Source organism: Chrysochloris asiatica, unplaced genomic scaffold (assembly GCF_000296735.1).
Source record: "Chrysochloris asiatica unplaced genomic scaffold, ChrAsi1.0 scaffold00228, whole genome shotgun sequence".
Taxonomy (NCBI): Eukaryota; Metazoa; Chordata; class Mammalia; order Afrosoricida; family Chrysochloridae; genus Chrysochloris; species Chrysochloris asiatica.
Genome location: NW_006408746.1, coordinates 99,101 through 126,751, shown reverse-complemented (window position 1 = coordinate 126,751; position 27,651 = coordinate 99,101). Strand labels below are relative to the sequence as shown.

Genomic DNA, 27,651 nt, shown 5'->3' with positions numbered 1-27,651 from the left:
GATCCCTCTTAGTCCTGAAGATGATTCACCCCAAGAGCTATTTCTCACAAATCTTCCCCTTTTCTCTTTACACTTATTGATCATCTTCATTTATACTTCTCAAATTTATCTAGTATCTATTGGATCTCTTCTTCATAAAGTGTATCATCTCTGGATGCCCCTAAGAGTATAGCTAACTATACCTATATTAGGTTGCATTGTACTTGCACCTGACATTATATAACTAAAACATGTACAACTGAAAATGCACTGGTCCCATTTTCCTCTTAAATTTCATGAAATGGCCCCCCAAAATGCCCAACTACCAGAGGGTACTTACAGTCCAATTTTCCCTCCCTGGCTCATGCACAAGATTGCTTGGTTGCCACAGTTAACTCTGTTCTCAGTCCTTCATATCTCTCTTGCTAATCCTGTCTCTTTTTTTTTAAACAGTCTCATTTTTTTTTTCTGGCTCTCACTGGGAAGCAATCACTCTTGTGGAGTAGGCCACCAAAACCAAGGCAGGATGCAGTTCCTTTTCCACCAGAGCTGCCACTCCAAGTGGGCCAAAAATCTCAGACAGGCCCCCAAATTTGTGAGAAGCATTGTTGATACTAATAAATCCTCAAGCAATCCAATTTGTACTCATTTTAGCTAGAGTGATGTTTTCTTTATTGGATTTTGCAAAATTAGATGCCCAACCCAGTAGATGTGGGCAAACATTAGTTAACCTCTTTTGAGATAGAAAAGGGATTAAACAAATAACCAGAGATAAGAGGAACCTTCTTTAACAAAGAAAGAAGAGCTGGGAGTGGAACCTGTCCTTTGGATCTGGGGTCCCTGGACTGAGAATCTCCTACACCCAGTTGATGATTAAGGGATTTGGCCCAGAACCTGTAGAGAAGTAAAGCATTTGGTTAGAGCCACACCCTAAATTCAGACTTCTAGCCTCCCAAAAGTGAGATAAAAATTTTGTTAACACCATCCACTTATGGTATTTCTGTTATAGAAGAACAAGGTGACTAAAAGGGCAGAAATAAAGCTGCTTATTTGAGGCAGTCCTTTTTTGTGACTTTCCAAGTTCTTCTGCTACAGGTTCACTTTGACCTTCATTAAGTGGCTCCCCACTTCTCTCAGTCCCCTGTAGTTCAGTCTCCTATGAACTGGAAGTCACAAACATAAGCCATTTCTGCAGCATCCTTGGAGTGTGCAAATGCGTCTAGTTCTCAGTATTCAATACATAGCATCGTTTTTCAGAATCTCTATCTGCCAAACCACATTTTCGATGTTGTTGTTAGTATCCTATTTTGTTGAGAGCCTTTCTTAAAACACTTGAAAACTTTCTAAGTATTTTCATGAGCACCCACCCCACATTAGGAAATTTTCAAGTCCTTTCTGATCGTTTCTGACAACATTCATTTAACCTTGGAATTTGGGTGGAGATGGGAAATCTGGGCAAACATTTGCCCTTTACTTTTTTTCTTCCTAGAAGTACATTTTACTAAATTAAGAAGATACTTCCCACTTGTTCTAGCCTCTGCCTCCCTATACTAAAGCACCTGATGTTCTTAATTGTGTAGAGTTGGTTCCAACTCATAGTGACCCTGTACATGGTTTCGGAGGTTGTACATCTTTGAGTGTGCAGAAAATCTCATCTTTGTTCCACAGAGTGGCTGGTAGGCTAAAATCACCAACCTTGTGGTTTGCAGTCCAGAGCTTACCCTACAGAGCCATCACACTCCAACTATGGCACCTAATAAAGTTTCATGTATGTTAGACTTCCTTGCTTTCCATGTGTGAAGTGGAGCATTGGACATTTAGAGGACACTTTTTGTTATTGTTGTTCTCAACATGAACTATTCATATTACCAAAAATAATAATCTAAGTGGAAATAGAAAGCTAAGAATGACTCCTTAGTTCTAGGTGGGTTTCTGAGCTTCTTATGGAAGAGTTCATGCCTTTGATGCAATGGGAAAGCAAGTATAGCAGGTAGGGAAAAGTTATGTACATAGAATAAAACATTTGTAAGTTGAATGTCTTAAAAACATTGTTGTTATTACACTTGTGGATAAGGTTTTTGAGGTGTAGTCATGCTAGCTGGTATAATTCTGTGCTCAATCAATATGATCTCCTTTATGTTAAAAGCACATGATTTGAAGTCTCGTCATCCTCATTTCTAAGGCTCATTTTGGATGTATTTCTTCCAATACAAAGTTGTGCATTCTTCTGAGGGTCAATGGTATATTCAATATTCTTCCCCAACACTAACATTCAGTGGCATCAACTTTCCTTCTATTCATTGTCCAACTTTTATATGTATACTTGGTGATTAAAAAAAAAAAAAAGCTTGAGTCATAGGTCTTCAAAGTAACATCTTTGAATGTGAGGGAAGGAGAATTACTAACTAGGCAGTATTGTTGTTGCTGTTGCTATATGCTATCGAGTCAGTTACAACTCATAGCAAGCCTGTATAGGGTTTCCAAGGAGAGGTTGATGGGTTTAAACCACCAATCTTGTGGTTAGCAGTCCAGAGCTTATTCTAAAGCACTACACCATGTATTAATTTGGGTGAAAGGAAAAGCAATGTACAATCGGGTATGACCAACACAATATCACTAAAGAAAAGGAAGACACGGAGGGGTGCACAAGAGTTACAGGCAACAAAGATAAATATCAATACATACACAATCCTCCAGTATAAGAAATAAACAGTGATATACAAGTAGATACATAAGCAGACATGCAAAATGGATAGGTATGAGTAGGCAAATGAGATCATGCTCATGGCTTTGACCATAAATAGGTTTGGCCAATGATGTTCCTACAAACATATTTATATATATATATCTAGATGGTGCCTGAGTACCACTGATGACTATTCTGAAAATAATCATAATAAAGGGTCCTGGATAGAGTAGGGGTAAAATGTGGAACAAAACTCAAAATAATGAAAAATATCAATTATTCTGGGCAAATAGACACATGAGGAACATCTGAGACTATGAACTTTAGTCACCCTTCCAGTCTGGAAATGAACTCACCCCATTGGCTGAATTTTCGGCCACACCAAAAGTTGTCTACTTGGTGATAAGTAACACTAGCTAGCTGCACACTCCTCAGAATAAACAACTGTTTGAAATAAAGAGGGCAGCATTTGTCCAAGGACAGAACCCAGAAGGCAGGAAGGCATAGGAAAGAAGGAGGAATGGAGGCAAGAAACACAGGGAAGAAATAGGATACAAAAAATACTCATCCACTCAACTAATTTTGTATATATAATATATTGTTGGGCTCACTACATATTTTCAAGGTAAGTGCATATTTCAAAGGCAGGTTCCTTTTACTCCAGATATGCAATTATTTTAAAAATTGGTTTTGACATAAACTTGGTTTTAATGTTTTCCTTTACATTTCTAAAATAATCTTTCATGGTATATACATTTTCATTAGCATATAAAAAGCTATTTCCTGAAAAAAATTGAACATTTTTGCTTTTGAACACTTTAAAGAGATTTTTTATTGGTAGCAGAACTATCCAATAAGACATCATTGGATTTCATGAGTGTTATTTCCATGGTCATTGATTGTGGAGCTAAGTAAAATGAAATTCTTGACAATTTTTAAAATGTTCTGCATTTATCATGATGTTGATTATTGGTCCAGTTGTGAGGATTTTTATTTTCTATCTTTTAGGTGTAATCCATACAAAAAACTATAATATTTTACCTTAATCATTAAGAGCTAGCTTCAAGCCATCTTTTTTTTTTTTTTTTTTTTTTACAACAAATAAGGTTGTATCATCTGCATGTGCCAAGTTGCTGCAACCATTTTGAATTATTTTCAGCAAAATTTAACTTGAAAGTGGTTTTTATAATATATTGTTAGAAAAATTCAGCATTCTTTTGAATTACTTTTATTTAGAATGGGTACAAATACGGATTTCTTTCAGTCAGTTGGCCAGACAGTTGCCTTCCAAATTCCTTGGTACTGTCTAGTGAGTACTTCCTGCTTTGGGTCAGTTTGTTGAAATATCTCAATTGGTGTTCTGTCAATTCCTGGAGTCTCGTATTTTGCCAATAGCTTCAGTGCAGTTTGGACTTCTTCCTTCAATACCATCAGTACTTGATCATATTGTTCTTAAGTGCTGTATAGGGTTTCCAAGTAGCAGCTGGTGAGTTTGAACTGCCAACCTTGCATTTCAAGCTGACCTGGTGGTCCAGTGCTTATCCTACAGTGCCACTAGGACTCCATATGCTAGGACTCTTAGAATCATTTAATATTGCAACTTGAAGCTTGAATTTTTTCTTCAGTTCTTTTAGCTTTAGAAAGGCCGTCCATGTGCTTTCCTTATCCCAGGCCTTTTCACATTTTATTATAATATTTTTGTTGTTGTTTTTAAGTGCCACCAAGTTGATATGTACCCATAGAGACCCTGTATAGGGTTTCCGAGGAGCAATTGGTGGGTTTGAACCGTCGACCTTGTGGTTCAAACTGACCTTGCGGTTTAATGCATTATTCTGCAATGCCCTTCATGAAATGATTTTACATTGATCAATTATTTTTGTTTTTTTGGTGTTTTTTTTTTGGTAAATGGCTCTGTGTACTCCTTCCATTTTCTTTATATATACCAGCATTATTGGATATTTGCCCATGTTGTTGTTGTTAAGTGCTATCAAGTTAGTTCTGACTCATAGTGACCATGCATAGGGTTTCCAAGGAGTGGCTGGTGGGTTTGAACCACCAACATTGAGTTAATAGTCCAGTGTTGATTCTACAGTGTCATAACAAAACTCCTAGAATCCTTTAATTATTCAACTTGAGGCTTGATTTTTTTTTTTTTTTCCTTTGGTTCTTTCAGCTTTAGAAATGACATGTATATTCTTTCATTTTGGTTTTACAATTCCAGGACTTTTCCCATTTTATTATAATATTTTACTTTTTCTACTTGTGCTGGCCTTTGAAATCATCTGTTCAGTTCTTTTATTTGCTTGTTTTTCTCATTTGTTTTAGATACTCTACCTTCAGAAGCAAGTTTCACAGTCTCTAATTAATAGAGCAAGTATCTCATTGCCTGCTTGAGTCAATTCAGTACTGGAATTTGAACCACAAAGTCAACAGCTCAAACCTACCAGCTGCTCCTCAGAAACCCTATATAGGGTTACTATGAGTTGGAACCAACTTGATGACACTAAACAACAACATTAAGAAGGTGAAGGAGCAATATTTCTAAATAAAATAAATCTCTTCAAACTGTATTTTAATTAAAAAGTAAATGGCTTACCTTATATTGTTGTTGTTAAGTGCCGTTGAGTCAGTTCTGACTCATAGTGACCCTGTATAAAGTTTCTAAGGAGAGACTGGTGAGCTTGCACTGCCGACCTTGCAATTCAAATCGACTTTGCAATCTAGCGCATTAACCCACAGTGCTTCCCTAGTAGTCCCTTCCTTATATTATGCTGGGATTATTTTACATCTTCTCCTCTCTTTACTTATACTCTTATCTTCTCATTGATTATTGAAATGCAAGATTTTTCTAAACTGATCATTAATTGGATGGTATGAATTAACACAGGTATAGAAAATTTTGACAATTTTTTGAGGCTAATCTTCATTTACCCTATTGTTAAAATCACATTCAGATGACATGGTTGGATCACTTATCTTCCTCCTTCATTCACCCTTCTTTTTTTTGTCTTCACTTTTCCTTTTATTCGCTTTCACTTTCTCCTCCAATTCAACATCTCCCTTTAATTTCCTCAAAATTACTTTGTAAACCAGGTTGGAACAAGTGTATTTTCCAATTAAATACCTTAAATGGTAATTAAATTTCATGTTAGTTCATAAGCTTAGTTATTAGTGTAGTTGAACTATATTAAGAGTATAAAACACCATTGTAGCTATACTAGTAATTAAACTAATTAGAATCACTTAATTAAAAGTAGACACTTGATTTTTCAAGGATAATTTTGAACTTTTAGCAATTTATGTTGCTTTAATCTTAACTTAATTTTAGAGGTTTCTATAGATTCTTTATCAATTCTAAAATTTCAGTTTATTAAATAGTTTAATTCACTGCTTTTCATTTAATATAATTTAGAGAAAATGCCTATGAGGAAAATCTAATCAATCATCTTTCATTGAAGAAATAGAGAAGGAAATTAAGAAGAGTAATTTCTTAAGTAAATTATTGTCATCATTAATTAAATGGTGCAGGATTTAAAAAAATCCATTATCTGACATGGTTGGTTCTAGAGTCTCTTCAGTTCTCCTGGATTAGAGATTCCAGAGATATTATATAGTGATCTGATATTGAACAATTTCCCCAAAATACAGATGGGAAAAATTCTGGACTTCAGTTATTTTTTACAATTGAACTTAATATCTATTTTGAGAGACTATTTCTCTGGATTGCCAGAAAATTTCTTTCTGATTAGTATCCCCTAATGTTTTTCTGCTAAATTGAATCTATATTCTAGTATAGGTGGTGTTGGGAATATATCCATCTGACCCACTGTATGGGTCAGTGTTGTTACCCACTGTCATACCCATGCTCCTGTCTGGTTTTTGGTCATTGGATAAGCAAGTCACCCTAGAAAGTTCCAACTTCTGGTTTGGAAAGACTTTACTATTCCTCCACATCTCTGCTACTTTCCTGCATTCTTTAGTATGCAGCAATCATTCAGTTGCTCTCTGGTTATATGGTTTCTCCTGAACCCTTACATTAATCTAAGATGCTGTCATCCCTGCATGTTGTTATTTACTTCTCAGGTCTTTCTGCTTTCTTCTACCTAGGAAAAGTGATACAGGTCTTCTAGTCTAAGTTCCCACATAACTTCCTCTGATTTTTAGAGACAGAAAGAATGTAGAGCCTATTTTTTGCTGTAAATGTTCAGGTTCTGATGAATACTACTCCCAATTTCCTCCTTCCTAGTCTAAGGAATCTTGGGTATGTGTGTATAATGAGGGAAGAGAAGAGTTGTAGCCTGAACATTACTTTTACTGGTTTCTTCCAAATCTATTTAATTCAACCCTGCTCCAAGATTTGAGTTCCCCCAGGACTTTCCTTTTGAAACTCAGAAGTAAATAAGTAATCTAGGTGACTAAATATGGAGCAGGCCAAGAGATAACAGAAAATGCAAGAAGAGATAAGTCCTTTCACAAATATTATCCCAGCATATGTTAATATTTGTTGTTAAGTGCCGTCAAGTTGGTTCTTTCTCATAGCAACCCTGTACAGGACTCTTGGGTACAGCTGGTGGGTTTGAACTGCTGATCTTATAGTTTGTGGTCCAGTGATGATCCAACAGCACCATACAGTCTCTTAAATTAATTTTTAATTCTGCAGTCTTATTGCCATCTTCTTGTCTGGGAAATAGGAATGTGTAGAGACTCTTTAGTGGCATCACATTTCCTGTAGATGAATTCTAAACTTTTCATTTGTTATTGGATGCTGTACAGTTGAAGAACAAAGCATAATTTAAAAAAAAAAAAAGGACCCCAAATTGCAATATTTGTTTCTTCTTTTTCTGTATTCTACCTATCTGACACTCTATACTCTCCCATTTCTTAAAAGATGTCATTTACATCTCTACCTTTATATTTTCTTTCATGCTGATTTATCACTACTATCTTTTGCTGCCTTTGGAAAGACTGTTGTTGTTGTTAAGTGCCATTGAGTAGGTTCTGACTAATGGTGACTCTGTGTATGATGTCCAAGGAGTGGCTGGTTTGTTTGAACCACTGTCCTTGCAGTCTAAAGCTCAACTTGTAGTTCAGCGCATTAAACGCAGAGCCACACCAGGACTCCAATATTATTATGCAAGGAGTTGTTTAAATATTTAACATTTCACTACATTTTAAGCACCTTGAAGTGCTTAAAATGATTAAGTTATAAGCTGCTAAATAAATGCAACAGTGTAGGTTCAAACTCACCAGCCTTTTATATATTGTTGTTTAGTGCCATCAAATGAACTCATAGCAACCCTGTATAGGGTTTCCAAGGAGTGACTGGTGGATTTGAACCATTGAACCATTGAACCATTGACCTTGCAGTTCAAACTGACCTTGTGGTCTAGTGCTTATCCTACAGGACTACACCAGGACTGCTTTTACATAGAAGGAATTAAAGACCTAACAACCTGCTCCTATAAAGAATGTTGTTGTTAAATGCCATTAAGTCAGTTCTGACTCATAGTGACCCTGTATCCCTGAGGAGTGGCTGGTGGATTTGAACCACAACCTTGAAGTTCCAGTTGACCCTGTGGTCCAGTACTTATCCTATAGCATTATACCAGGACTCTTGCAAAGATTACAGCCTTGAAAATCCTGTAGGGCAGTTAAACTCTGTCATATATAGAGTTTTTAGAGTAGAAATCTACTTGACAGCTCACAATAGGATTCTGAAAAGTAACAAGGATTTCTAATTTTTCCCCATATTAATTTTATATTGTCTGCCCTTTGATGGGCTCTAACAGAGGCCAAAGTAGTAGTAGCTTCTCCTATTTTTGAAATTCTACCAACTTCAATACAGATTCCACCTAACAGTCTTAAGTTATTTGTCTTGAACAAATGTTAAACCCTGGAGGTACAGGAGCAAAATGTGAGTATACTGGGAAAACCAAACCATGTGATCACCTCATGTGAGTTAGCTACTCTATTTAAAATGGTAAAACAAACAAACAAACAAACAAAAAACAACAGTAGTAAGTGAGGATGGGAAGAGAAAGGTGGCTTCTGCCTTTTTAAGGACATGGCATAGAATTTGTACTCATCACTTTCATTATATCCCAGAACGTAGTAACATAGACACATTTAACTCAGGGATTATTAATAATAGGAACAAGGGAAGACTTGGTATTAAGGGACAGCACAGACTGAATATAAACATTTCCCTTCAAATCAGATAGTTGTTAGATTCTGTTGCGTGAGATCTGTAAAACAGAATGAAACACTGTTCATTCCTATACAATTCTCACATTCATTCTGATATTTCATCTCCTTGTTGTAGCCACTGTATCAATTCATCTCAATAAGGGTCTTCCTCTTTTTTGTTGGCCTTCTACTTTACTAAGCATGATATCCTTCTCCACAGACTGGTCCAACAGACAATATGTCCAAAGCATATGATATGAAGTCTTGCTATTTTTCCTTCTATGGAACATTCTGTATGTACTTCTTCCAAAACAGATTTGTTTGTTCTTCCAGGACTCCCTGGTGTATGTGATATTCTTAGCCAACACCAAAATTCAAAGGTATCAATTCTTATACAATCTTCTTTATTAATTGTCCATATGTTGCTTGAATATGAAGTGACTGAAAATATGGCTTAGGTCAAATGCTAATTCAAAAACTGCAAATGTACATTGAAGGAGAAGTGCCAGAGGTTCAAACCAGATTTGGCCAAGGATGTAGTATAAGGGATATTATGGCAGGCGTCAGATGGATCCTGGGTGAAAGCAGAGAATATCAGAAAGATGTTTACTTATGCTTTATTGCCTATGCAAATGCTTTCAATTGTGTGGATCATTACAATATGTGAACAACTTTGCAGAGAATGAGTATTATGGAACACTTCATTGTGCTCACGAGGAACCTGTACACAGACCAAGAGGCAATTATTTGAACAGAACAAGGAAACACTGAATGGTTTAAAATTAGGAAAGGTGTGTGTCAGACTTGTATTCTTTCAACATACTTATTCAATCTGTATGTTGAATGAATAATTCAAGAAGTTGAATAATATGCAGAAAAATGTGGCATCAAGATTAGAGGAAGACTCCTTAACAACCTTGCTCACTGAAAGTGAAGAGGACTTAAAATGCTTTCTGATGAAGTGTGGGTTGATGAAGCCTTCAGTATGGGTTACACCTCAATATAAAGAAGACAAAAATCCTCACCACTGGACCAATAAACAACATTCATACAAATGAAAAAAATGATTGAAGTTGTCAAAGACTTCATTTTGTTTGGATCAACCATCTAGATCATGGAAGCAGGAGTCGAGAGATTAAATGACATATTGCATTAGGCAAATCTGCTGTACAAGACCTCTTTAAAGTATACAAGAACAAAGATGTCAGTTTGAGGATTAAGGTGTGTCTGACCCAAGTCTGGTGTTTTCAATAATCTCATATGCATGAGAAAGTTGGACAGTGAATAGGGAAAACCATAGAAGAATTGATGCATTTGAGTTATGATGTTGGAGAAGAATATTAAAAGGACCATGGGCTGTCAAAAGAATAAATAAACCTGTATTGAAAGAAGTACAGCTAGAATGCTAGTTGGAAGCCAGGATGGACAGTCTTTGTCATACTTTGGACATATTATCAGGAGGGACCAGTCCCTGGAGGAGGAGTCATGTTTGGTAAAGTGTTGGTTGTTGGTTGTTCAGTGCCATCGAATCAGTTCCGACCCATAGTGACCCTGTATAGAATTTCCGAGGAGTGACTGGTGAGCTTGAACCACCAACCTTGCAGTTTAAATGGCTTGGTAAAGTGTAGGGTTGGATAAAAAGAGTAAGACCCTCAACTAAATGGATTGGCACAGTGGCATCAGCAATGGGCTCAAACATAGCAACAATTGTGAGGTTGGCACAGTTCCAGGCAGTGTTTTATTCTTTTGTGCATAGGGTCTCTAAGAGTCGATCCTGACTCATTAGTACCTAACAACAATAGCAAAGTCAAGTACCCTTTATTCTTCAAAGTAATATCTTAGTTTTTTAAAAAACACCTTAAAGAGGTTTTTTGCAACATAATTGTCTAATGAAATGCATCATTTGATTATTTTTCCCATGAGCATTGAGTGTAGATTCAAATATACTGAGATTAATGACAATTTTAATATTTTCTGCATTTATCATGATTTGCTTATTGGGCCAGTTGTGACAATTTTTGTTTTTTTTATGTTGAGTTGCAATTCATACTGAAGACTGTAGTCTTTGATCTTCACCAGTAAATGCTTCAAGTAGTTTTTCTTTTAGCAAGTAAGGTTGTATAACCCACATATTGCAGATTGTTAATGTGTCTTCTGCCAATTCTAATATTGTGCTTGTTTTCATATACTCTAGCTTCTGGATTATTTGCTCAGCATACAAACTGAAGAAAGCAGACAGTAGTTAAGTAAAATTTCTGCCTACTTAAATCCAAACCACTTTTATTGAGTAGATCCTAATGCATATTGACCCTATGTTGGATTTCTGAGGCTGTAAGTCTTTACAAGAACAGAAAGACTCCTCTTTCTTCTGTGAAGCAGCTGGTGAATTTGAACTGCTAACCTTCTGGTTAGCAGTCTCGTACTTATCATATAGTGACACCAGGGCTCCTTTCCACATACTAAGAGGAAAAAAAAATGCTTTTTTGCAGGGGTTAATTGGAGAAATATATTGTTTTTCATTCTTCTATTTCATCATTTGTTGTTGTTAAATGCCCTCAAGTCAGTTCTGACTCATAGTGACCCAGTAGAGGGGGCCAATCTTTACGGAAGCAGAATGGCTCATCTTTCTCCCTAGGAGTGGCTAATCAGTTTGAACAACTGACCTTGTAGTTCACAGTTCAGTGCTTATCATACAGAACTACTGTATTTCATCTATTTCATAATAAGTAGTCCTTTTTCAAAACAAGCTAAAAACTCGTTACTGTAGAGTTGATTCCAACTCCTAGTGAGACAAGCTATATATTAAAACTTTCTGAGAGAAAGCATCCCAGGAAATATAATACATTTGCCTTTTGTATTTTAGAAGAGTTCTCCTTTTTCAATTAATTGAAAGGAGATATTAAGCAGTCTATCCCATTAAATATAATTTAGAGGTATTGGTGAGGAATACTTACTATTAAACTGATGGATTTGCATCAAATTATTTCCAACTTGCTCTTCCAACTCAGCTTTAGTGGATTTGAAGTAAGTGAGCCTGTTTTCCTTTTCTTCCTATTGGCATCAGATCTGTTAGGATTGAGTCTTGGGATTCCTTCATTCATTAACTATGCTATCCTGTGGGCGAACTTCACTTTGAGGAATATAGCTGCAGGCACTCATAGTGTGCCCACAACAGGAAAGAGTGGGCTACTTTGTCTCCAAGTGGTTTCTCTGAAAATTTCAGAGGAGGCAAAAGCCCCCTTATAGATACATCTTTTCAATCAGTGGTGACCTCAATATGTCATCCGACATTTTTGAAAGGAATCTGAAGTACAACAGCTATTCCTTAAATTTGAATGTATACTTTTTCCAGTCTTTGCAACCCCCAATTTTGCTATCAATCATGGTTGCTAATATCCCTGCTGTCTTCAGCCTAGCTGCCAACTCTGTCAGTTACTGAAATATTGTTTATGCAGGAGCAATTTATTTTTTAGAGAGATGAAAAGCAGATTTCAAAAGCAGATTATTGCTAACTTGTTGAAATGTATTCCTGTTCAGAACACTTCAATATCATTTTTGAATTATTATTATTTTGTGTTGATTGTTAAAGTGCTTCTCAAATAATTTTCATTAAAAATTCTGTGTTTGAAATAATTGGCAGTGTTCCTTTATTTGTGTATGTAGTGTGTCTAAGTATATATTCTTGAATACATTGGACACATGGAGAATGAATTGTGACACTGCTTCAGTGTGAATTTTTTTGTCATGTAACATCTATGCATTATGAATAATTTATATGCAGAGACATGTTTTAAATGTGTTTTCTCATTTTATTTTAATTAGTTTATACTTTGTTTTTAAACAAATATTTACATTTCTTTTTATTTTCAAAAGCCTTGTGAGAATGCAGGTAAGGCAAACTATTTTTTGTCTTAATCAGTGGTCTCTTTCTTATTCTTTCTTAGAACAAGCAAATAGTAACAAACATTGCTGCTTAGAACATGGTGAGCTTTGTAGGGAAAAAACAATACTCAAAATTAGATTTTATGCTTTTACTTTGCCTTTTTTCTGTTTTATCTCATAATATGCTGTTTTCTTTTTAAGCTTTCCCTATTTCCTTTCTTGCCCCATTCCAAATTCGTTTCTTTTTTTCTGATTAAAAAAATATATATATATTCTCCTCACTTATCATCTACTTTTGCTTTGTGTAAAACTTAGAGACATTCTAGGTAATTTTTTTTGGTATTGAATATTCCAGGAAATGATCATTTTATGACTGGCTGGTGTCTTTACGATGAGCACTGGACTGAGAACCAATAATGGGCAGTTCAAAACCACCAGCTGCTCTTTGGAAACACTATGCAGGGTCACTATGAGTCTACTCAACTGCACTTAACTTAAAAACAGTCCTGGTGTGGTGCTGAAGGAAATGTACTGGAGTGTGAGTCTCAAGGTTAGTGGTTCAAACCCATCAGCCACTCCTTGTGAGCCCTATACAGGATTTCTATCAGTCAGAACTGACTCAATGACACTTAACAATAATTCTATGCATGGGAAACTTAACATACTGAAACATTTTAACTCAGGTATTATAATTAGAAAGGGTAAGTGACTTTCTAGCTTTCCTTTTCTCATTCTCATTTTTATCTCATATCTCTGTTATATGTTTTATAAAAACAATAATACAAAAGATTATTCTAAAAATTTTTCAGAGAGAACAAAAACAGCAGTTACTTCTACTTCAAAACACAAGTTATTATTTTTGCTTCTAGGCACAATGGCCATTGTTCAGTCTGACCTCCATTAACTTTTTTTTTTATTTCTTCACTGAAAATGCAATTAACCTACATGCTGTTTGAAAATAAACTTCCATTTTTCATTGAGATTATACCAAATGGAAAAATGTCAGATTACTTTCTCTGGATAGAATGAGCAAAAAACACTTCCTCTCTACTCTCACACGTGGAGGAGGGGAGGGAAACAACAACAACTTATTTTTTTAATATTAATAAAAAAGAAACAACTTTTCTATTTTAAATTTTGTCATTGGTTTTCTCAGGATTGTATAGCAATCATCCAAGTGGCTTTGAAGGACTAGGTTATAGATGGGTCTGTGTGGTTAGACTAAACATATGTATGTCATACTGAGGTGGCTTGCACATTGCTGTGATGCTGGCAGTTATGACACCAGTATTTTAACTATGTGCCGGAACACCCATGATGGACAGTTTTAGTGGAACTTCCAGACTTAGACAGGAAGAAGGAGAGGCAGATTACTTCTGAATGACTAGCTATTGAAAACCTTATGCTGTTGTTAACTGCCAGTAAGTTGATTCTGACTCATAGTGACCCTGTGTAGGGCTTCCAAGGAAGGGCTGGTGAATTTGAACCACTGACCTTACAGTTCAAACTGGTCTTGAGATTAAGTACTTATCCTGTGGAACTACTCCAGGACTCTAAAAACATCACGAACAGCAGCAAAACATTGTCAGCTATAGTGCCAGAATATGAAAACATTATGAATAGCATCAGAAAATTGTCAAATATAGTACTAGAAGATGAGCACCTCAGGTGGGAAGGCATTCAAAATATGAATAAGGAAGAACTGCCTATACATATTTGAGCTGAGTATGATGATGTGAATAGTAAAGCTTTTGGGACCTTCATTTAGGCATGCGGCACAGCCCAAAAGGAGGACAGCTATAAACATCCATTAATAATTAGACCATGGAATGCATGAAATATGAATCTAAAAAAATAGGAATTGTCAAAAATGCAATGGAATGCATAAAGATTAATATCCTAGGCATTAGTGATCTAAAATGGACTAGTTCTGTCCTATTTGAATCAGACAATTATATGGTTTGCTATGTTGGGAACAACATATTGAAGAGGAATAACATCATCAAAAACAAGATTTTAAAATCTATCTTAAAGTACCATGCTGTCTGTGATATGATAATATCCATATCCCTACAAGGAAGACCAGTTAGTACAACTGTTTTCAAATGTATGCACCATTAAAGACAGTGATGATGAAATTGAAGAATTCTACCTATTTTGTCCATCTAGAACAAAACATGAATTCCAAATGTACTGATTATTACTGGTAATTATTATATCAATATTAGAAACTAAGTGGAATGATATGTAGTTTGAAAATATGGCCTTGGTGATAGAAATGATGAAGATTGCATGATATAATTTTGCAACACTAACAATTATTCATTGAATACACCATTTTTGAATAACATGAACCTCACCAGATGAAATATACATGATTCAAACTGACTATATCTGTGGGATATAGTCAGCAGAGAAGCTCAATATCATTAGCCAAAGCTAGGCAAGGGGCAGACTGGAAAAGACTATCAGTACTCATGGGCCAGTTCAAGCTCAGCTGGCAAATATTAAAACAAGTCCATGAGAGTCAAAATATGACCTTGAATGCATTACATCTGAATTAAAAGATCATCTTGGTACTTTTATTGTTTCTTGTCTTCTTAATCATGTTTTGCTTTCTTCCTTTATGGTGTTCTTGATGTCATTCCACAAATCTTCTGGTCTTCGGTCTTTAGTGTCTAATGCATCAATCCTCTTCTTGAAATGATCTCTAAATTCAGTTGTGATATGGTCAAGTTCATATTTTGGTTTTTGGTTTAATTTTCTTCAGCTTCACTTGAACTTGCATATAGGCAATTGATAGTCTGTTCCACAGTTTGCCCCTGGCCTTATTTTGACTGATGATATGGAGTTTTTCCACCATTTCTTTCTACAAATGTACTCAATTTAATTTTTATGTATTTGTTATGGTGAGGTCCATGCACCTAGTCATCTTTTATGTTCTTTAAAAAACGGTATTTGCAATGAAGAAGTCATTGGTCTTGCAACATTTTGTCATGCAATCTTCAACATTGCTCCTATCATCAAGGTCATGTTTTTCAACTACTGATCATTCCTCTTAGTTTTCCAATATCCAGTAATTATCACTATATCTTGATTACATGTTTGATCAATTTCAGACTTAATTAAGTAGCTTTGGTAGCCTAGTGGTTAGGCTACCAAAGCTCCTGAGCCACAAGGTCAGCATTTAAAAACTATCAGCTATTCCACGGGAGAAAGATGAGTCTTTCTGCTCCTGTAAAGATTTATAGCCTTGGAAACCCTGTACAGGGTATATGAGTCAGAACTGACTCCATGGCACATAACAACAACAACAAGAAGGTGGTAGAGTTCTTTAAGTTCATCTTGACCGGCTTTGGTTGGTGTGTAAATTTGAATAATAGTGGTATTAATTGATCTTCCCATTATAAAACAGATCTTGTGGTGCTATAGAATGAGCAATGGACTTCAAACCACAGGTTGGCAGTTCAAAGCTCCTGGGAAATCCTATACCAGGTCACTGTGATTCAAACCTTCAACTACATATCTATGGCACTTAACAACAACATGTTTAGCAGGAGTCTTAGTGTGGCATTGCAGAATAATGTGCTACATCACAAGATCAATTTGAAGGAGACAGGCTGTGGAGGCTCCTTGGCAGAGGTTAAAAAAAAAAAAAAAAAACAGAGAAGGTGCTTTGCTGGAACAGTTTTAGAGATTTAGATGTAATATAAAGTAGGGGCAGCAGCTTTTGGTGCACACTAGTGGAGAAATAGGACTATGGCAAGAATAAACAGCAATTTCAGAATTAACCAGAATGCTACCTATAACCCACAGCCTGGGTGGACACCAGAGGGTAGGGCCACATCCAGGTTGATACAGAGCAAAAGCCAAGGAGCAACTTGTGGAAAAAGAGGTGTTACAACTTTTTTTTACTTTTCTTTCCTCCGCTCCCCTATTGCACCCTCTTTGCCCAGCAAGGGCATCTTCAGGCAGGTGAGAGGACACCCCCAAAAGGGTCCAGCATTGCACCCAAATGGAACAATTTTTCCATGGTGCAAAGAGGAAATCCCTGAAAACCCTGACAGTCCCACAAGCTAATCCTTTGGCTGCTTCTTATGACTTCTGACTCTGGAATTTAGGCCTAAAGTTGACTCTCTTACTTGGGCAGGAGATTTTATTTCTGCCTTACTTAACAAGAGACAGCACGTCTGGCCACACAGCCAAACTGTGTTTGTATCTTGTAAAACCCCAACATAAAAGGCAAGAGTCAACACCAGCTACTATATACAAGGATGCAGTCATTTTCAGAATTATGCTGTGCATATGCAGATACCTAACTGACATCCAGAAATAAAAATTGTGAACAATCTTTCTTCCATTCATTTTTCTATATCTATCTGTGCACTTCCACGATGATGATTGGGTTGGGGGAGAGGACTGAGCAAGTGGAAACCACCACCCACCACTGGCGGTTTCTAATGTGCATGCACACTGACCTGCACAGCAAAGGCTACTGGACAGTCTGCTATAGTTTTGATTTCGTTTTTTTTTGTACTGGTGTTTGTCTCTGCTTTTATATGGCTTCTGATCCTGATACTTTTTGTATCACTTTATTCTTGGGGGTGGGAGGTTTCTCTCCTTACATTACCCAAGGAGAGATAGCAATCATGGCTATATAGCCAAGCTACAAGCATGTCTCATAATATCTCACCATCTGGAAAGGAGCTAATACCAGCTGATAAGCACTATATGAATAGCCAACACCTACTAAGATAGCATAAGGAGCTCTGGTAGCGTAGTGGTTACGAATTGGGCTGCGAACCTTAAGGTCAGTGGTTCGAAACTACCAGCCGCTCCACGGGAGAAAGATGAGGCTTTCTACTCCCGTAAGGATTTATACCCTCGGAAACCCTGTACAGGGTCGCTATGGGTCGGACCCGACTCGATGGCACTTAACAATAACACAACAACTAAGATAGCATACAGTTGAGTAATAAGAGACATGAAAGGGGAAGCCTAGCTCAGGATCACACCCACCAGGAGACACTCAGTAAGCTTAACAATACTGCACATACATTCATTTAATCATTGAAAATACATCCTACTATTGAAAATGTCCAAGAAAAAACAACATAAGATCTGAGAACATGTCCAGAAACAGAAAAGAGTAACAGAGACAAATGAGCTAGAGGCAGACATAGACTTCTCATTAGAAGAGCAGGCTTTGGATCTGCTTGAGAAGGAATTCAGAAGAATGATATGGACACAAATCCTAATGCTTCACATAGGGTTGGAGGAAAATACAGAAGTCAGGAAAGTGTTACAGGAGCAAACAAACAAGATAGATATAACATTGGAAACAATTCAAAACCTGCAAAACTAGGTCCACATGATTAATAATAAAATATTGGAAATGGACAATACATTGAAAATTGAAAGGGCAAAAGTGTAGAATTAAAGAGATGGAAGCCACAACAGCGAGCTGGAAGATAAATCTCATAATACTGCTAAGATAGAAGAGCAAGCAGAACAAAGGATAAAAAATCTTAAGAGAGTCTAAGATTCATGTTGGATAACATGAAGAGGAATAACCTAAGAATCATTGGCATTCCAGAACAGGATGAATCACAGAAGTCCACAGAGGAGATAGTTGAGGAGCTACTGGGAGAAAATTTCCCACACATCTTGAAGGTTGAGAAGATAAGCATTGAAGAGGCTGAACAAACCCGAGGAAAGATAGACCCCAAAAGAAAATCACCAAGACATATCATAATCAAGCTGTCCAAAAAATCAAAGACAAGGAGAGAATCCTAAAAGCAGCCAGGGAAAAGAGAAGTGTTACATACAAAAGCAAGGGAATCATATTAAGCTCTGACCTCTCAGCAGAAAACATGCAGGCCAGTAGGCAATGGGGAGACATATATAAAACCCGACAAGAAAAAAATGCCAACTAAGAATGATCTAGCCAGCAAAGCTTTCAATCAAATATGATGCTGCAATCAAAACATTCCAGAATAAAAAGAAGCTAAGAGACTTTATGAAAGCCAGCCCTGTGCTGCAAAACATCCTAAAGGGAGTTCTTTGGACTGAAAACTATGAAGTACAGACAAAAACCAGAGATTGACAGACATGGCAACACAACCAGAACTCAGTCAACAGATAACAGAGTCCAGAACAGAACAAAATTACAACAACAAATTCAGAAAACCTGGGAGTTCAATCAAAGATCAAAATAATAGCAATGTCAAAGAAGGGAAAAATATAGGAACAGGCATCCAGGTGGTGAGGAGGTCTAGTAGATTGCAGGATATAATAGACTGTTAAATGGAGGGAAAAGTTAGTAGATTATAGTATAACCTCACAGAAAATTAACACTTCAGAACATACCTTGAAAATGAAGATCCAAGTAGAACATGAAAACACTAAAACTAAGAATAAATTGACAAGAAGGAGCATGAAAAACATGAACTCAGCACAAGAAGGCATGCAGAACAAAGGAATGAGCAGCACCACAAAAAACTAACATAATGACAACAATTAATTCATACCCATCAATAATTACTCTGAATGTCAATGGATTAAATGAACCTGTGAAGAGAAAGAGAGTGGCAGAATGGATAAGGAAACAAGACCCTTCAATATACTACCTGCAAAAGACACACCTTACAAACAAAGACAAAAAATAAATAAATAAAAAAAACTAAAAGTTAAAGGATGGAAAAAATATACCAAGGTAACTGCAATAAAAAATGAGCAGGAATGGCAATACTTATCTCTGATAAAATAAAATTTAAGGCAAAAACCAGCAAAGAAATAAAGAAGGACACTGTCTCATGATTAAAGGGTCAGTTGAGAAAGATGACATAACAATAATAAATATCTATGCTCCCAGTGCATATCTATCTATCTATCTATCTATCTATCTATCTATCTATCTATCTATCTATCTATCTATCTATCTATTTATCTATCTATCTATCTATAGAGAGAGCAAACCCTACAAGAATTGAAGAAAGCAAAAGACAAACCTACAATTATAATGGGATATTAATATGCCACATTAGAAAAGGGACAGAACAACCAGAAACTCAACAAAGATACAGAGGAACTAAACAACTTGACCTCATAGATGTGTACAGAGCATTCAACCCAACAACAGCACAATACACATTATTTTCCAGTGCACATGGACCATTCTCCAGAATTGACCAGGTGTTGATCCACAAAACAAGCCTCCATATATTTACAAACTTCAAAATACTTCAAAGCATATTCTCAGTCCACAATGCTATAAAACTAGAAATCAACAGTAGGAAGAATAGAGAAATGAAATAAAAAAACATGGAAACTGAATAACACCCTGCTGAAAAGTGACTGGATGGTAGAAGAAATTAAACATGAACTCACAAAGATCCTAGAAACAAATGAGAATGAAAATACAACATACCAAAATATTTGGGACACAGCGAAAGTGGTGATGAGAAGACAATTTATTGCAATAAATGCACACATCCAAAAAGAAGAAAGAAACAAAATTAACACATTAATACAGCGTCTCCATCAATTAGAAATAGACCAACAGAGGGAACCTCTGTTGTTATCAAAAGAAAAGAAATAATAAAGATCAGAGCAGAAATAAATGAGATAGAAAACAGAAAAACTATAAAAAGAATCAACATGACAACATGGCTACAGTGGTCAAAACAGCTTGGCGCTGGCACAATGAAAGATACATGGATTAAAGGAACAGAATTAAGAATCCAGAAATTAATCCATCCATATACAACCAACTGATTTTTGACAAAGGGCCTAAGTATATTTCATCAGAAGGCGATAGTCTGTTCAACAGATGGTGCTAGCAAAATTGGAAAGCAATATGCAAAAGATTAAAACAAGACCTTTGCTTCGCACCATATACAAATACCAATTCAGCATGGATTAAAGACCTAAATGTGAATCCCCGAATTATAACAGTCATCGGTGAAAAAATAGGGACAAATTTGAGGGCTCTAATACAGAGCACACACAGACTACAAAATATTGTGAAAATTGCACAAACAAAAGAAGACAAAATAGATGATTGGGACATTCTAAAAATGAAAAAGTATGTGCATCAAAGGACTTCACAAAAATAGTAAAAACAGAGCCCACAGAATGGGAAAAAAATATTTTGCAATGACACATCAGACAAGGAACTGCTTTCTAAAATATATAGGAAACTACAATACCTCTACAAGAAAAAGACAAATAACCCAATTAAAAAATGGGCACAAGACATGAACAGACACTTCACCAAGGAGGAGATCCAGGCAGCCAACAAAATATGAAGGAAGGCTCATGATCTCTAGCCATTAGAGAGATGCAAATCAAAACAACAATGAGATATCATCTCACACCAGCAATAACAGCAATGTTAAAAAAAAAAAAAAAGAGTAGACTAAATCCTGGTGAGGATGTAGAGAGACTGGGACCCTCCTACATTGCTGGTGGGATTGTAAAATGTTCCAATCACTCTGGAAAACAGTATGGCGCATCCTCAGAAGATTGGAAATAGACATACCTTATTATCAAGCAATCCCTCTACTTGGTATTTATCCACAAGAAATACGAGCCATTAACTTGAGTAGATATATGCACACCAATGTTCATAGAAGCACTATTTACAGTAACAAAAAAGATGGAGACAACCTAAGTGCCCATCAGTGGAAGAATGGATAAACAAACTGTGTTACATACACACAATGGAATATTATGCTATGTTGAAGAATAACAGGGAAGCTGCAAGCCACTGCATAACATAAATGAACCTTGAGGACATTATGCTGAGTAAAATTAGTCAGTCACAAAAGGACAAATATTGCATAAAGCCATTATTGTAAAAACTTAAAATGCATCCATACTAAAAAGGGGAAAAAATTATTTGTAGGTTCCTGTGGTATAGGGGGAGGGGCAAGTGGAGGGAGGGAAAGGTGGAGTTCAGGGTAGGGAATAGACACAGGATAGTTTCGGTGCTGGGGTGGTCAGTACAGAAGAAGGGGAAGGGGAATGGAAGAAGAAATCATATGGCAGAATATTTAGACAGGTTTACATGGGCTAAGTGGGACAGAGGTAAATAATGATGTATGCTCAACCTTGGAACAACAGGGCTCTGTGATACATAGATTGAGTCATGGTTTGAATGGATAAAAGAGGGGAAATTATGTTAAGATGCTTGACTGTCTTATGAATCTTGATTTCCCTTGCCTTGTATTGTAAAATAGACACTTGAGGGGGAGAGGAAGGAATAGCCAGAAACATCACCATAGAATGATTGTAAGTCTGTCTTCAGCCTAAACTGAATGGAATACCTAAAATGGCACTAGAACTTGCCCATTGAAAGTGGCTTCCTGTGGAGCCTTTACATTGCATAAGACCATAGGTGGAATCCTGATTTCACTCCAAAATCTTCTGAGGTGGGAAATTCCCACTTGAAAAGACAAGTAGACCTGCCTGGAATAGGTACAGAAACAGAAGAAATTCTTGAAAGAAAGACCAGCAGGAAAAATTTTAAAAAAATTAATGGTAGTCTGATTGACTACTACAAGAACAAGCATGTTGCTCACCGGGAGCCCTCAAGGCAAGCAAACAAGTCCCCTGAGGGCAAACCCCCTTCCAAGCTTGAAACTCCAAGGGAATACATGAGCAGGCATGTAATCTTGCCAGTGACCACGTTGGTCTACCAATAAAGGGAAGTGGGGGAAAAACAGCAATGAAGGTGTGAGCTAAGTCTGATCATGTTCAATAGCCTCCTGTCAACCTGGATCGTGACCTGGTTGACCAACAGTATAGCTAGATCTGGGGATTCCTGAGCCCATGGACATGGACATAGTCACAGACTACTAGAGAGTGAAGTATCTAGCTGATATGAAGTGAGGGGCGATGCACAAGACCGTCTATACTTGCAGATAGTACCCATTTGACCTAGCTTTAGTGGCTGGATGATCCGAACTTTACTAGAGGAAGAAAGAAGAGGAAAACAAGTATAATCCACTACTATTCGATGAACTTGACCTATACTTACGAATGTAGTAGCTCAAAAGAGGGAAAGAATCTTTACAGCAAGAATCATTCCCAACCCCTCTGCAAAAAGGGTTGACAGGGATGGGCAACTTAGACATTGGCTACCCAAAATGGGGTGTTGGTGATCCTACAAAGACACAAAGTAACTGGCTTGCAAGTTTTCAAGTGGGAGCTTAGTTTCAGTGTTCGAAACTACCAGCTGTTCTGCGGGAGAAAGATGAGGCGTTCTGCTCCCGTAAAGATTTACAGCCTCGTAAACCCTGTACAGGGTCTCTATGAGTCAGAACCGACTCCACGGCACATAACAACAACAACAATCCAAAGTATGAGACAGTATATCCAAAGTATGAGAGATGAAGTCTCGCCATCCTGGCCTCTAAGTAGCATTCTGGCAGTACTTCTTCCAAGACAGTCTTGTTTATTATTCTGGCACTTTATGCTACTTCCCCAACAACACAATGCAAATGCATCAATTCTTCATTGGTCTTCCTTATTTACTGTCTAACTTTCACATGCATATGAGGCTACTGAAAACACCATAGCTTGGCTAGGTGTTACTTAGTCCTCAAATTAACATCTTTGTTTTGTTTTAAAAAGGTCTTATATAGAAAATTTGCCTAAATCAGTACATTATTAGATTTCTTGATTGCTGCTTCCATGAGTATTGATTGAGGATCCAAGCAAAATGAAGTCTTTTACAGCTTCAGTGTTTTATTCATTTATTGTGATGTTATTTACTGGTCCAATTGGGAGAATTTTGGTTTACTTCACATTGATGTGAAATCCATATAGAATGTTCAAGTACTTGATCTTCATCAGTATTTTAAGTCAACTACGCTTTCAACAAGCAAGATTTTATTATCTGCATGTTGCATGTTGTTAATGAATCTTCCTCCAGTCTTCATGCCATGTTCTTCTTCAAATAATCCAGTTTCTCAGATTACTAGCTCAAGATACAGATTGAATAAGTATGATGAAATAATACAATCCTGGCACACACCTTTCCTGATTTTAAACCATTCTGAATATTTGATCAATTTCAGACTAAAAACTCTGGTTTTGTTGTTGTTAGGTGCCGTCAGACTCATAGCGACCCTATTCACAACAGAATAAAATACTGCCCGATCCTGAGCCAACCTCACAATTGTTGGCATGCTTGAGTCCATCTCATGGCAGGTTTTCCTCTTTTTCTCTTACCCTCCACTTTACAAAACATGATATCCTTCTCCAGTGACTGGTCCCTCCTGACAATATGTCCAAAGTATGAGAGACAAAGTTTGGCCATCTTGGCCTCCAAGGAGCACTCTGGCTGCACTTCTTCTAACACAGATCTGTTTGTTCTTTTGGCAGCCCATGGCACTTTCAATATTCTCCTCCAACACCATAACTCAAAATCATCAATTCTTCTGCAGTCTTCCTTATTCACTGTCCAGCTTTCACATACATATGAGGTTGTTGCTTCTCTGTAGGTGCATGGATACTATCCTATCACAGACAGTGTTGTACCTCGTGACTGATCTGGATAAGTTCTTTTTGACAATGAATGCAACACCACTTCTCTTCAATTTGTCATTTCTGGCATAGTAAACCATGTGGCTGTCAAATTCAAAATGGCTAATACCAGTCCATTTCAGCTCACCAATGCCTAAGATATCGATGTTTATGTGTTCCATTTTATTTTTGACAATTTCCAATTTTCCTAGATTCATACTTTGTGCATTCCATGTTCCAATTTTCAGTGGATGTTTACAGCTGTTTCTTCTCATTTCGAGTTGTGCTCAATCAGCAAATGAAGGTCCAGTGGGCTGTATTCCCGTGGGCTGTACTCCATTCACATTATCACGCTCAACTCTACTTTGAGTAGGCAGGTCTTTCCTAGTTGTATTTTGAGTGCCTTCCAACCTTAAGGGCTCATTTTCTGGCACTATGTCTGACAGTGTTTCTCTGCTATTCATAAGGTTTTCAGTGACTATATATTCAGAAGTAGTTCTTCACTCTTTCTTCCTAGTCTGTCTTAGTCTGGAAACTCCTCTGAAACCTGTCTACCATGGTGACCCTGCTAGTATTTAAAATACTGATGCCATAGCTTCCAGAATCACAGCAACTCACAAGCCCCCACAGTATGACAAACCGACAGATGAGTGGTGGGAAACTTTGGTAGAATTCTTAAATTTTTTCATCACTGGTGCTAGAGGTTGGTGCTTAAATTTGAATAATAGTGGTATTAACTGGTTTTCCTGTAGGCATATGGATATTATCCTGATACAGACAGCATTGTAATTCAAGTTAGCTCTTGAAATGTTCTTTTAGATGATGAAGGCAACTCTGTTCCTCTTCAGTTTGCCATTCCCAGCATAGCAAACTCTATGATTTCCTACTTAAAAATGGCTTATACCAGTCCATTTTAGCTCACTAAAGCCTAGGATATTGAGTGTTTGCATTCTATTTAAATTTGAAAACTGCCAATTTTCCTTGATTCATATTTAATATAGTCCATGTTCCAATTATTTATGGCTGTTTCTCCTCATTTTGCACTGTACCCCACTAGAAAATGAAGGTCCCAAAAGTTTTACTCCATTTGCATCATCATAGTTAACTCTACTTTGAGGAGGTTCCTCTTCACAAGTCACATTTTGAGTGCTCTTCAACTTGAAGAGCTCACCTTCTGGCACTGTATCTGGTGATATTGTTTATCTATTCATAATATTTTCATATTCTGGCACTATATGTGACAAAGGTTCCACTATTATTCCTAAAGTTTTCAGTGGCTAAACATTCAGAATTTTGTTTCCTGCTCCTTCTTTCTAGGCTGTCTTAGTCTGCAAGTCCTTCTAAAACCTGTCCATCGTGGATGACCCTGTTGGTATTTAAAATACAGGTGACATAGCTGCCAGTATTACAGCACCACAAAAGCCACCACAGTATGACAAAGTGATAGACAAGTGGTAGTAGGCCTTAGGGATATGACTAGGCCATAGTTCCTATTCTCAGAGAGCTTGTAGTTGTAGAAGAGGCTTTTCCCTCATTTACCTTCAGAGGATTGGAATATAATTAAATAATATCCAATAATGATGATTCTGAGAAGTGTTTCTTTTTTAAAAATTTGCACAAGACCCAATATAGAAATATTTATTGAATAAATTAAATAGAAACTTAAGTTGTTCAATTTGAAAATTAGAAATAACCAACCATTTTCATTGTATGGTGGCAAAAGCTTGCTGTAATGATCAAAGAAAATAAACTTTAAAATAGAGAAACTTCTGCAGATTAAGAAGGAATTTAAACTCCTTTCTTACTTGTTAATAGGTTAATATTTCTCATGGCACATAGCTTATTACTGTAGTGACATTCTATAAATCTAAGGCAGCAACACAAATAATTAATAATCTATGTGTAACAATCATGATAAAATGCAAGGAAAACACAATCTGATTATTGTACAATAAAAACTAAAACAGCACAGTATCCAACACTGACAACTGAGTAAAGAATGATCAATGATCTTTTTTAAATTATTGAGTCTTTTAAAAATGGTTAGTCACATTTAGTTTTCGGAAAATATTTAAAAAAAATTTTTTTTTGGTTAAAAGTGTTTATGTTTCTGTGTACCAAATTCTAGAATAGGAATGCTTTATGACTCATTTTGCTTATGTAAAAATTGTATGGTGGCAACCTCAGGGCTCCTCTTCTGTTTTCACAAGGGGAAGGAAAGAGAATTATTATTAGCATCAACAGTGTAAGGCTGATTCCTATGGAGCTGAGGTCATAGGAATTCTCCAATCATTTTCTCTATTCCTACACTTGCTGTCCCTCCTACAGTACTCTACCTCTCTTCTGGGTCCAATAATTAATTGCAATTGTTGTTGCTGTTATTGTATGCCACAGAATACGTTCCAACTCTTAGCAACCCTGTATAGTGTTTCTGAGGGTAGTTGGTGGGTATGAACTGCCAGCTTTGTGGTTGTCAATCCAATGCTTATCCTACAGTGTCACACCAAGGTCATTTATTACAATTGTTGCTGTTGTTAAGTGCCGTTGAGTCTGTTCTAACTCAAAAGCTTTGTGTATGGCTACAGTTGCTGCTTCTGGCAGGGAGACACCTTCCATCGGGGCAGCAACAAGATGCCTGGCCATGTTGTGACTCTCCTTGAAGACCGTGAAGGCTGCACTTGGGGTGTGGCATACCAAGTTCAAGGTGAACAGGTGAGCGAGGCCCTGAAGTACCCAAAATGTGCAGGAGGCTGTGCTCGGTGGCTATGATACCAAGGAGGTCACCTTTTACCCACAAGATAACCCTGAGCAGTCACTCAAGGCATTGGCTTATGTGACCACCCCACAGAACCCTGGCTACCTGGGCCCCGTGCCTGAGGAGACCATTGCCACACAGATCCTCACCTGCTGTGGCTCCTCAGGCCACAACCTGGAGTACTTGCTGTGCCTGGCGGACTTCATGCAGCTCTGTGGGCCTCAGGCTCAAGATGAGCACCTGGCAACTATTGTAGATGTTGTGGGCACCCTACTGCTCTGTTTCTGCCCCACCGAGCAGGCTCTGGCACTGGTGTGAGGGCTGTGCCCCTGTGGGGTGCCCATGTGGACATCATGCCTTGATATAACTGGAGCCCACTGAGTGTAAGAGGACAAAGTAGGTGCCTGGAAATTTCCCCTCCCTAAGTCCCCAGCCACCTGCCAGCCTCCAAGTCTCTTGCTTGACACTGTTTTACTACTTGAAAGTTAATTTATTATACCATGTTGGTGTGGTGGGCAGGGTGGGGGGCCTGCCCTAAACACAGGGGCCCTTCTGAGCAGTGGCCTCGCTTCACACCACTGGTACCTGACCAACTCCCCCTCAGTGCTGCTAACCCCAATCATCCAGGTGT

At 37.2% G+C, this 27,651-nt stretch overlaps 1 pseudogene; it reads left to right on the top strand.

The window, feature by feature from the left end:
- Positions 1-27,338, top strand: part of LOC102842303 — a 40,463-nt pseudogene extending 13,125 nt beyond the window's left edge.
- Positions 27,339-27,651: the final 313 nt, after the last annotated feature.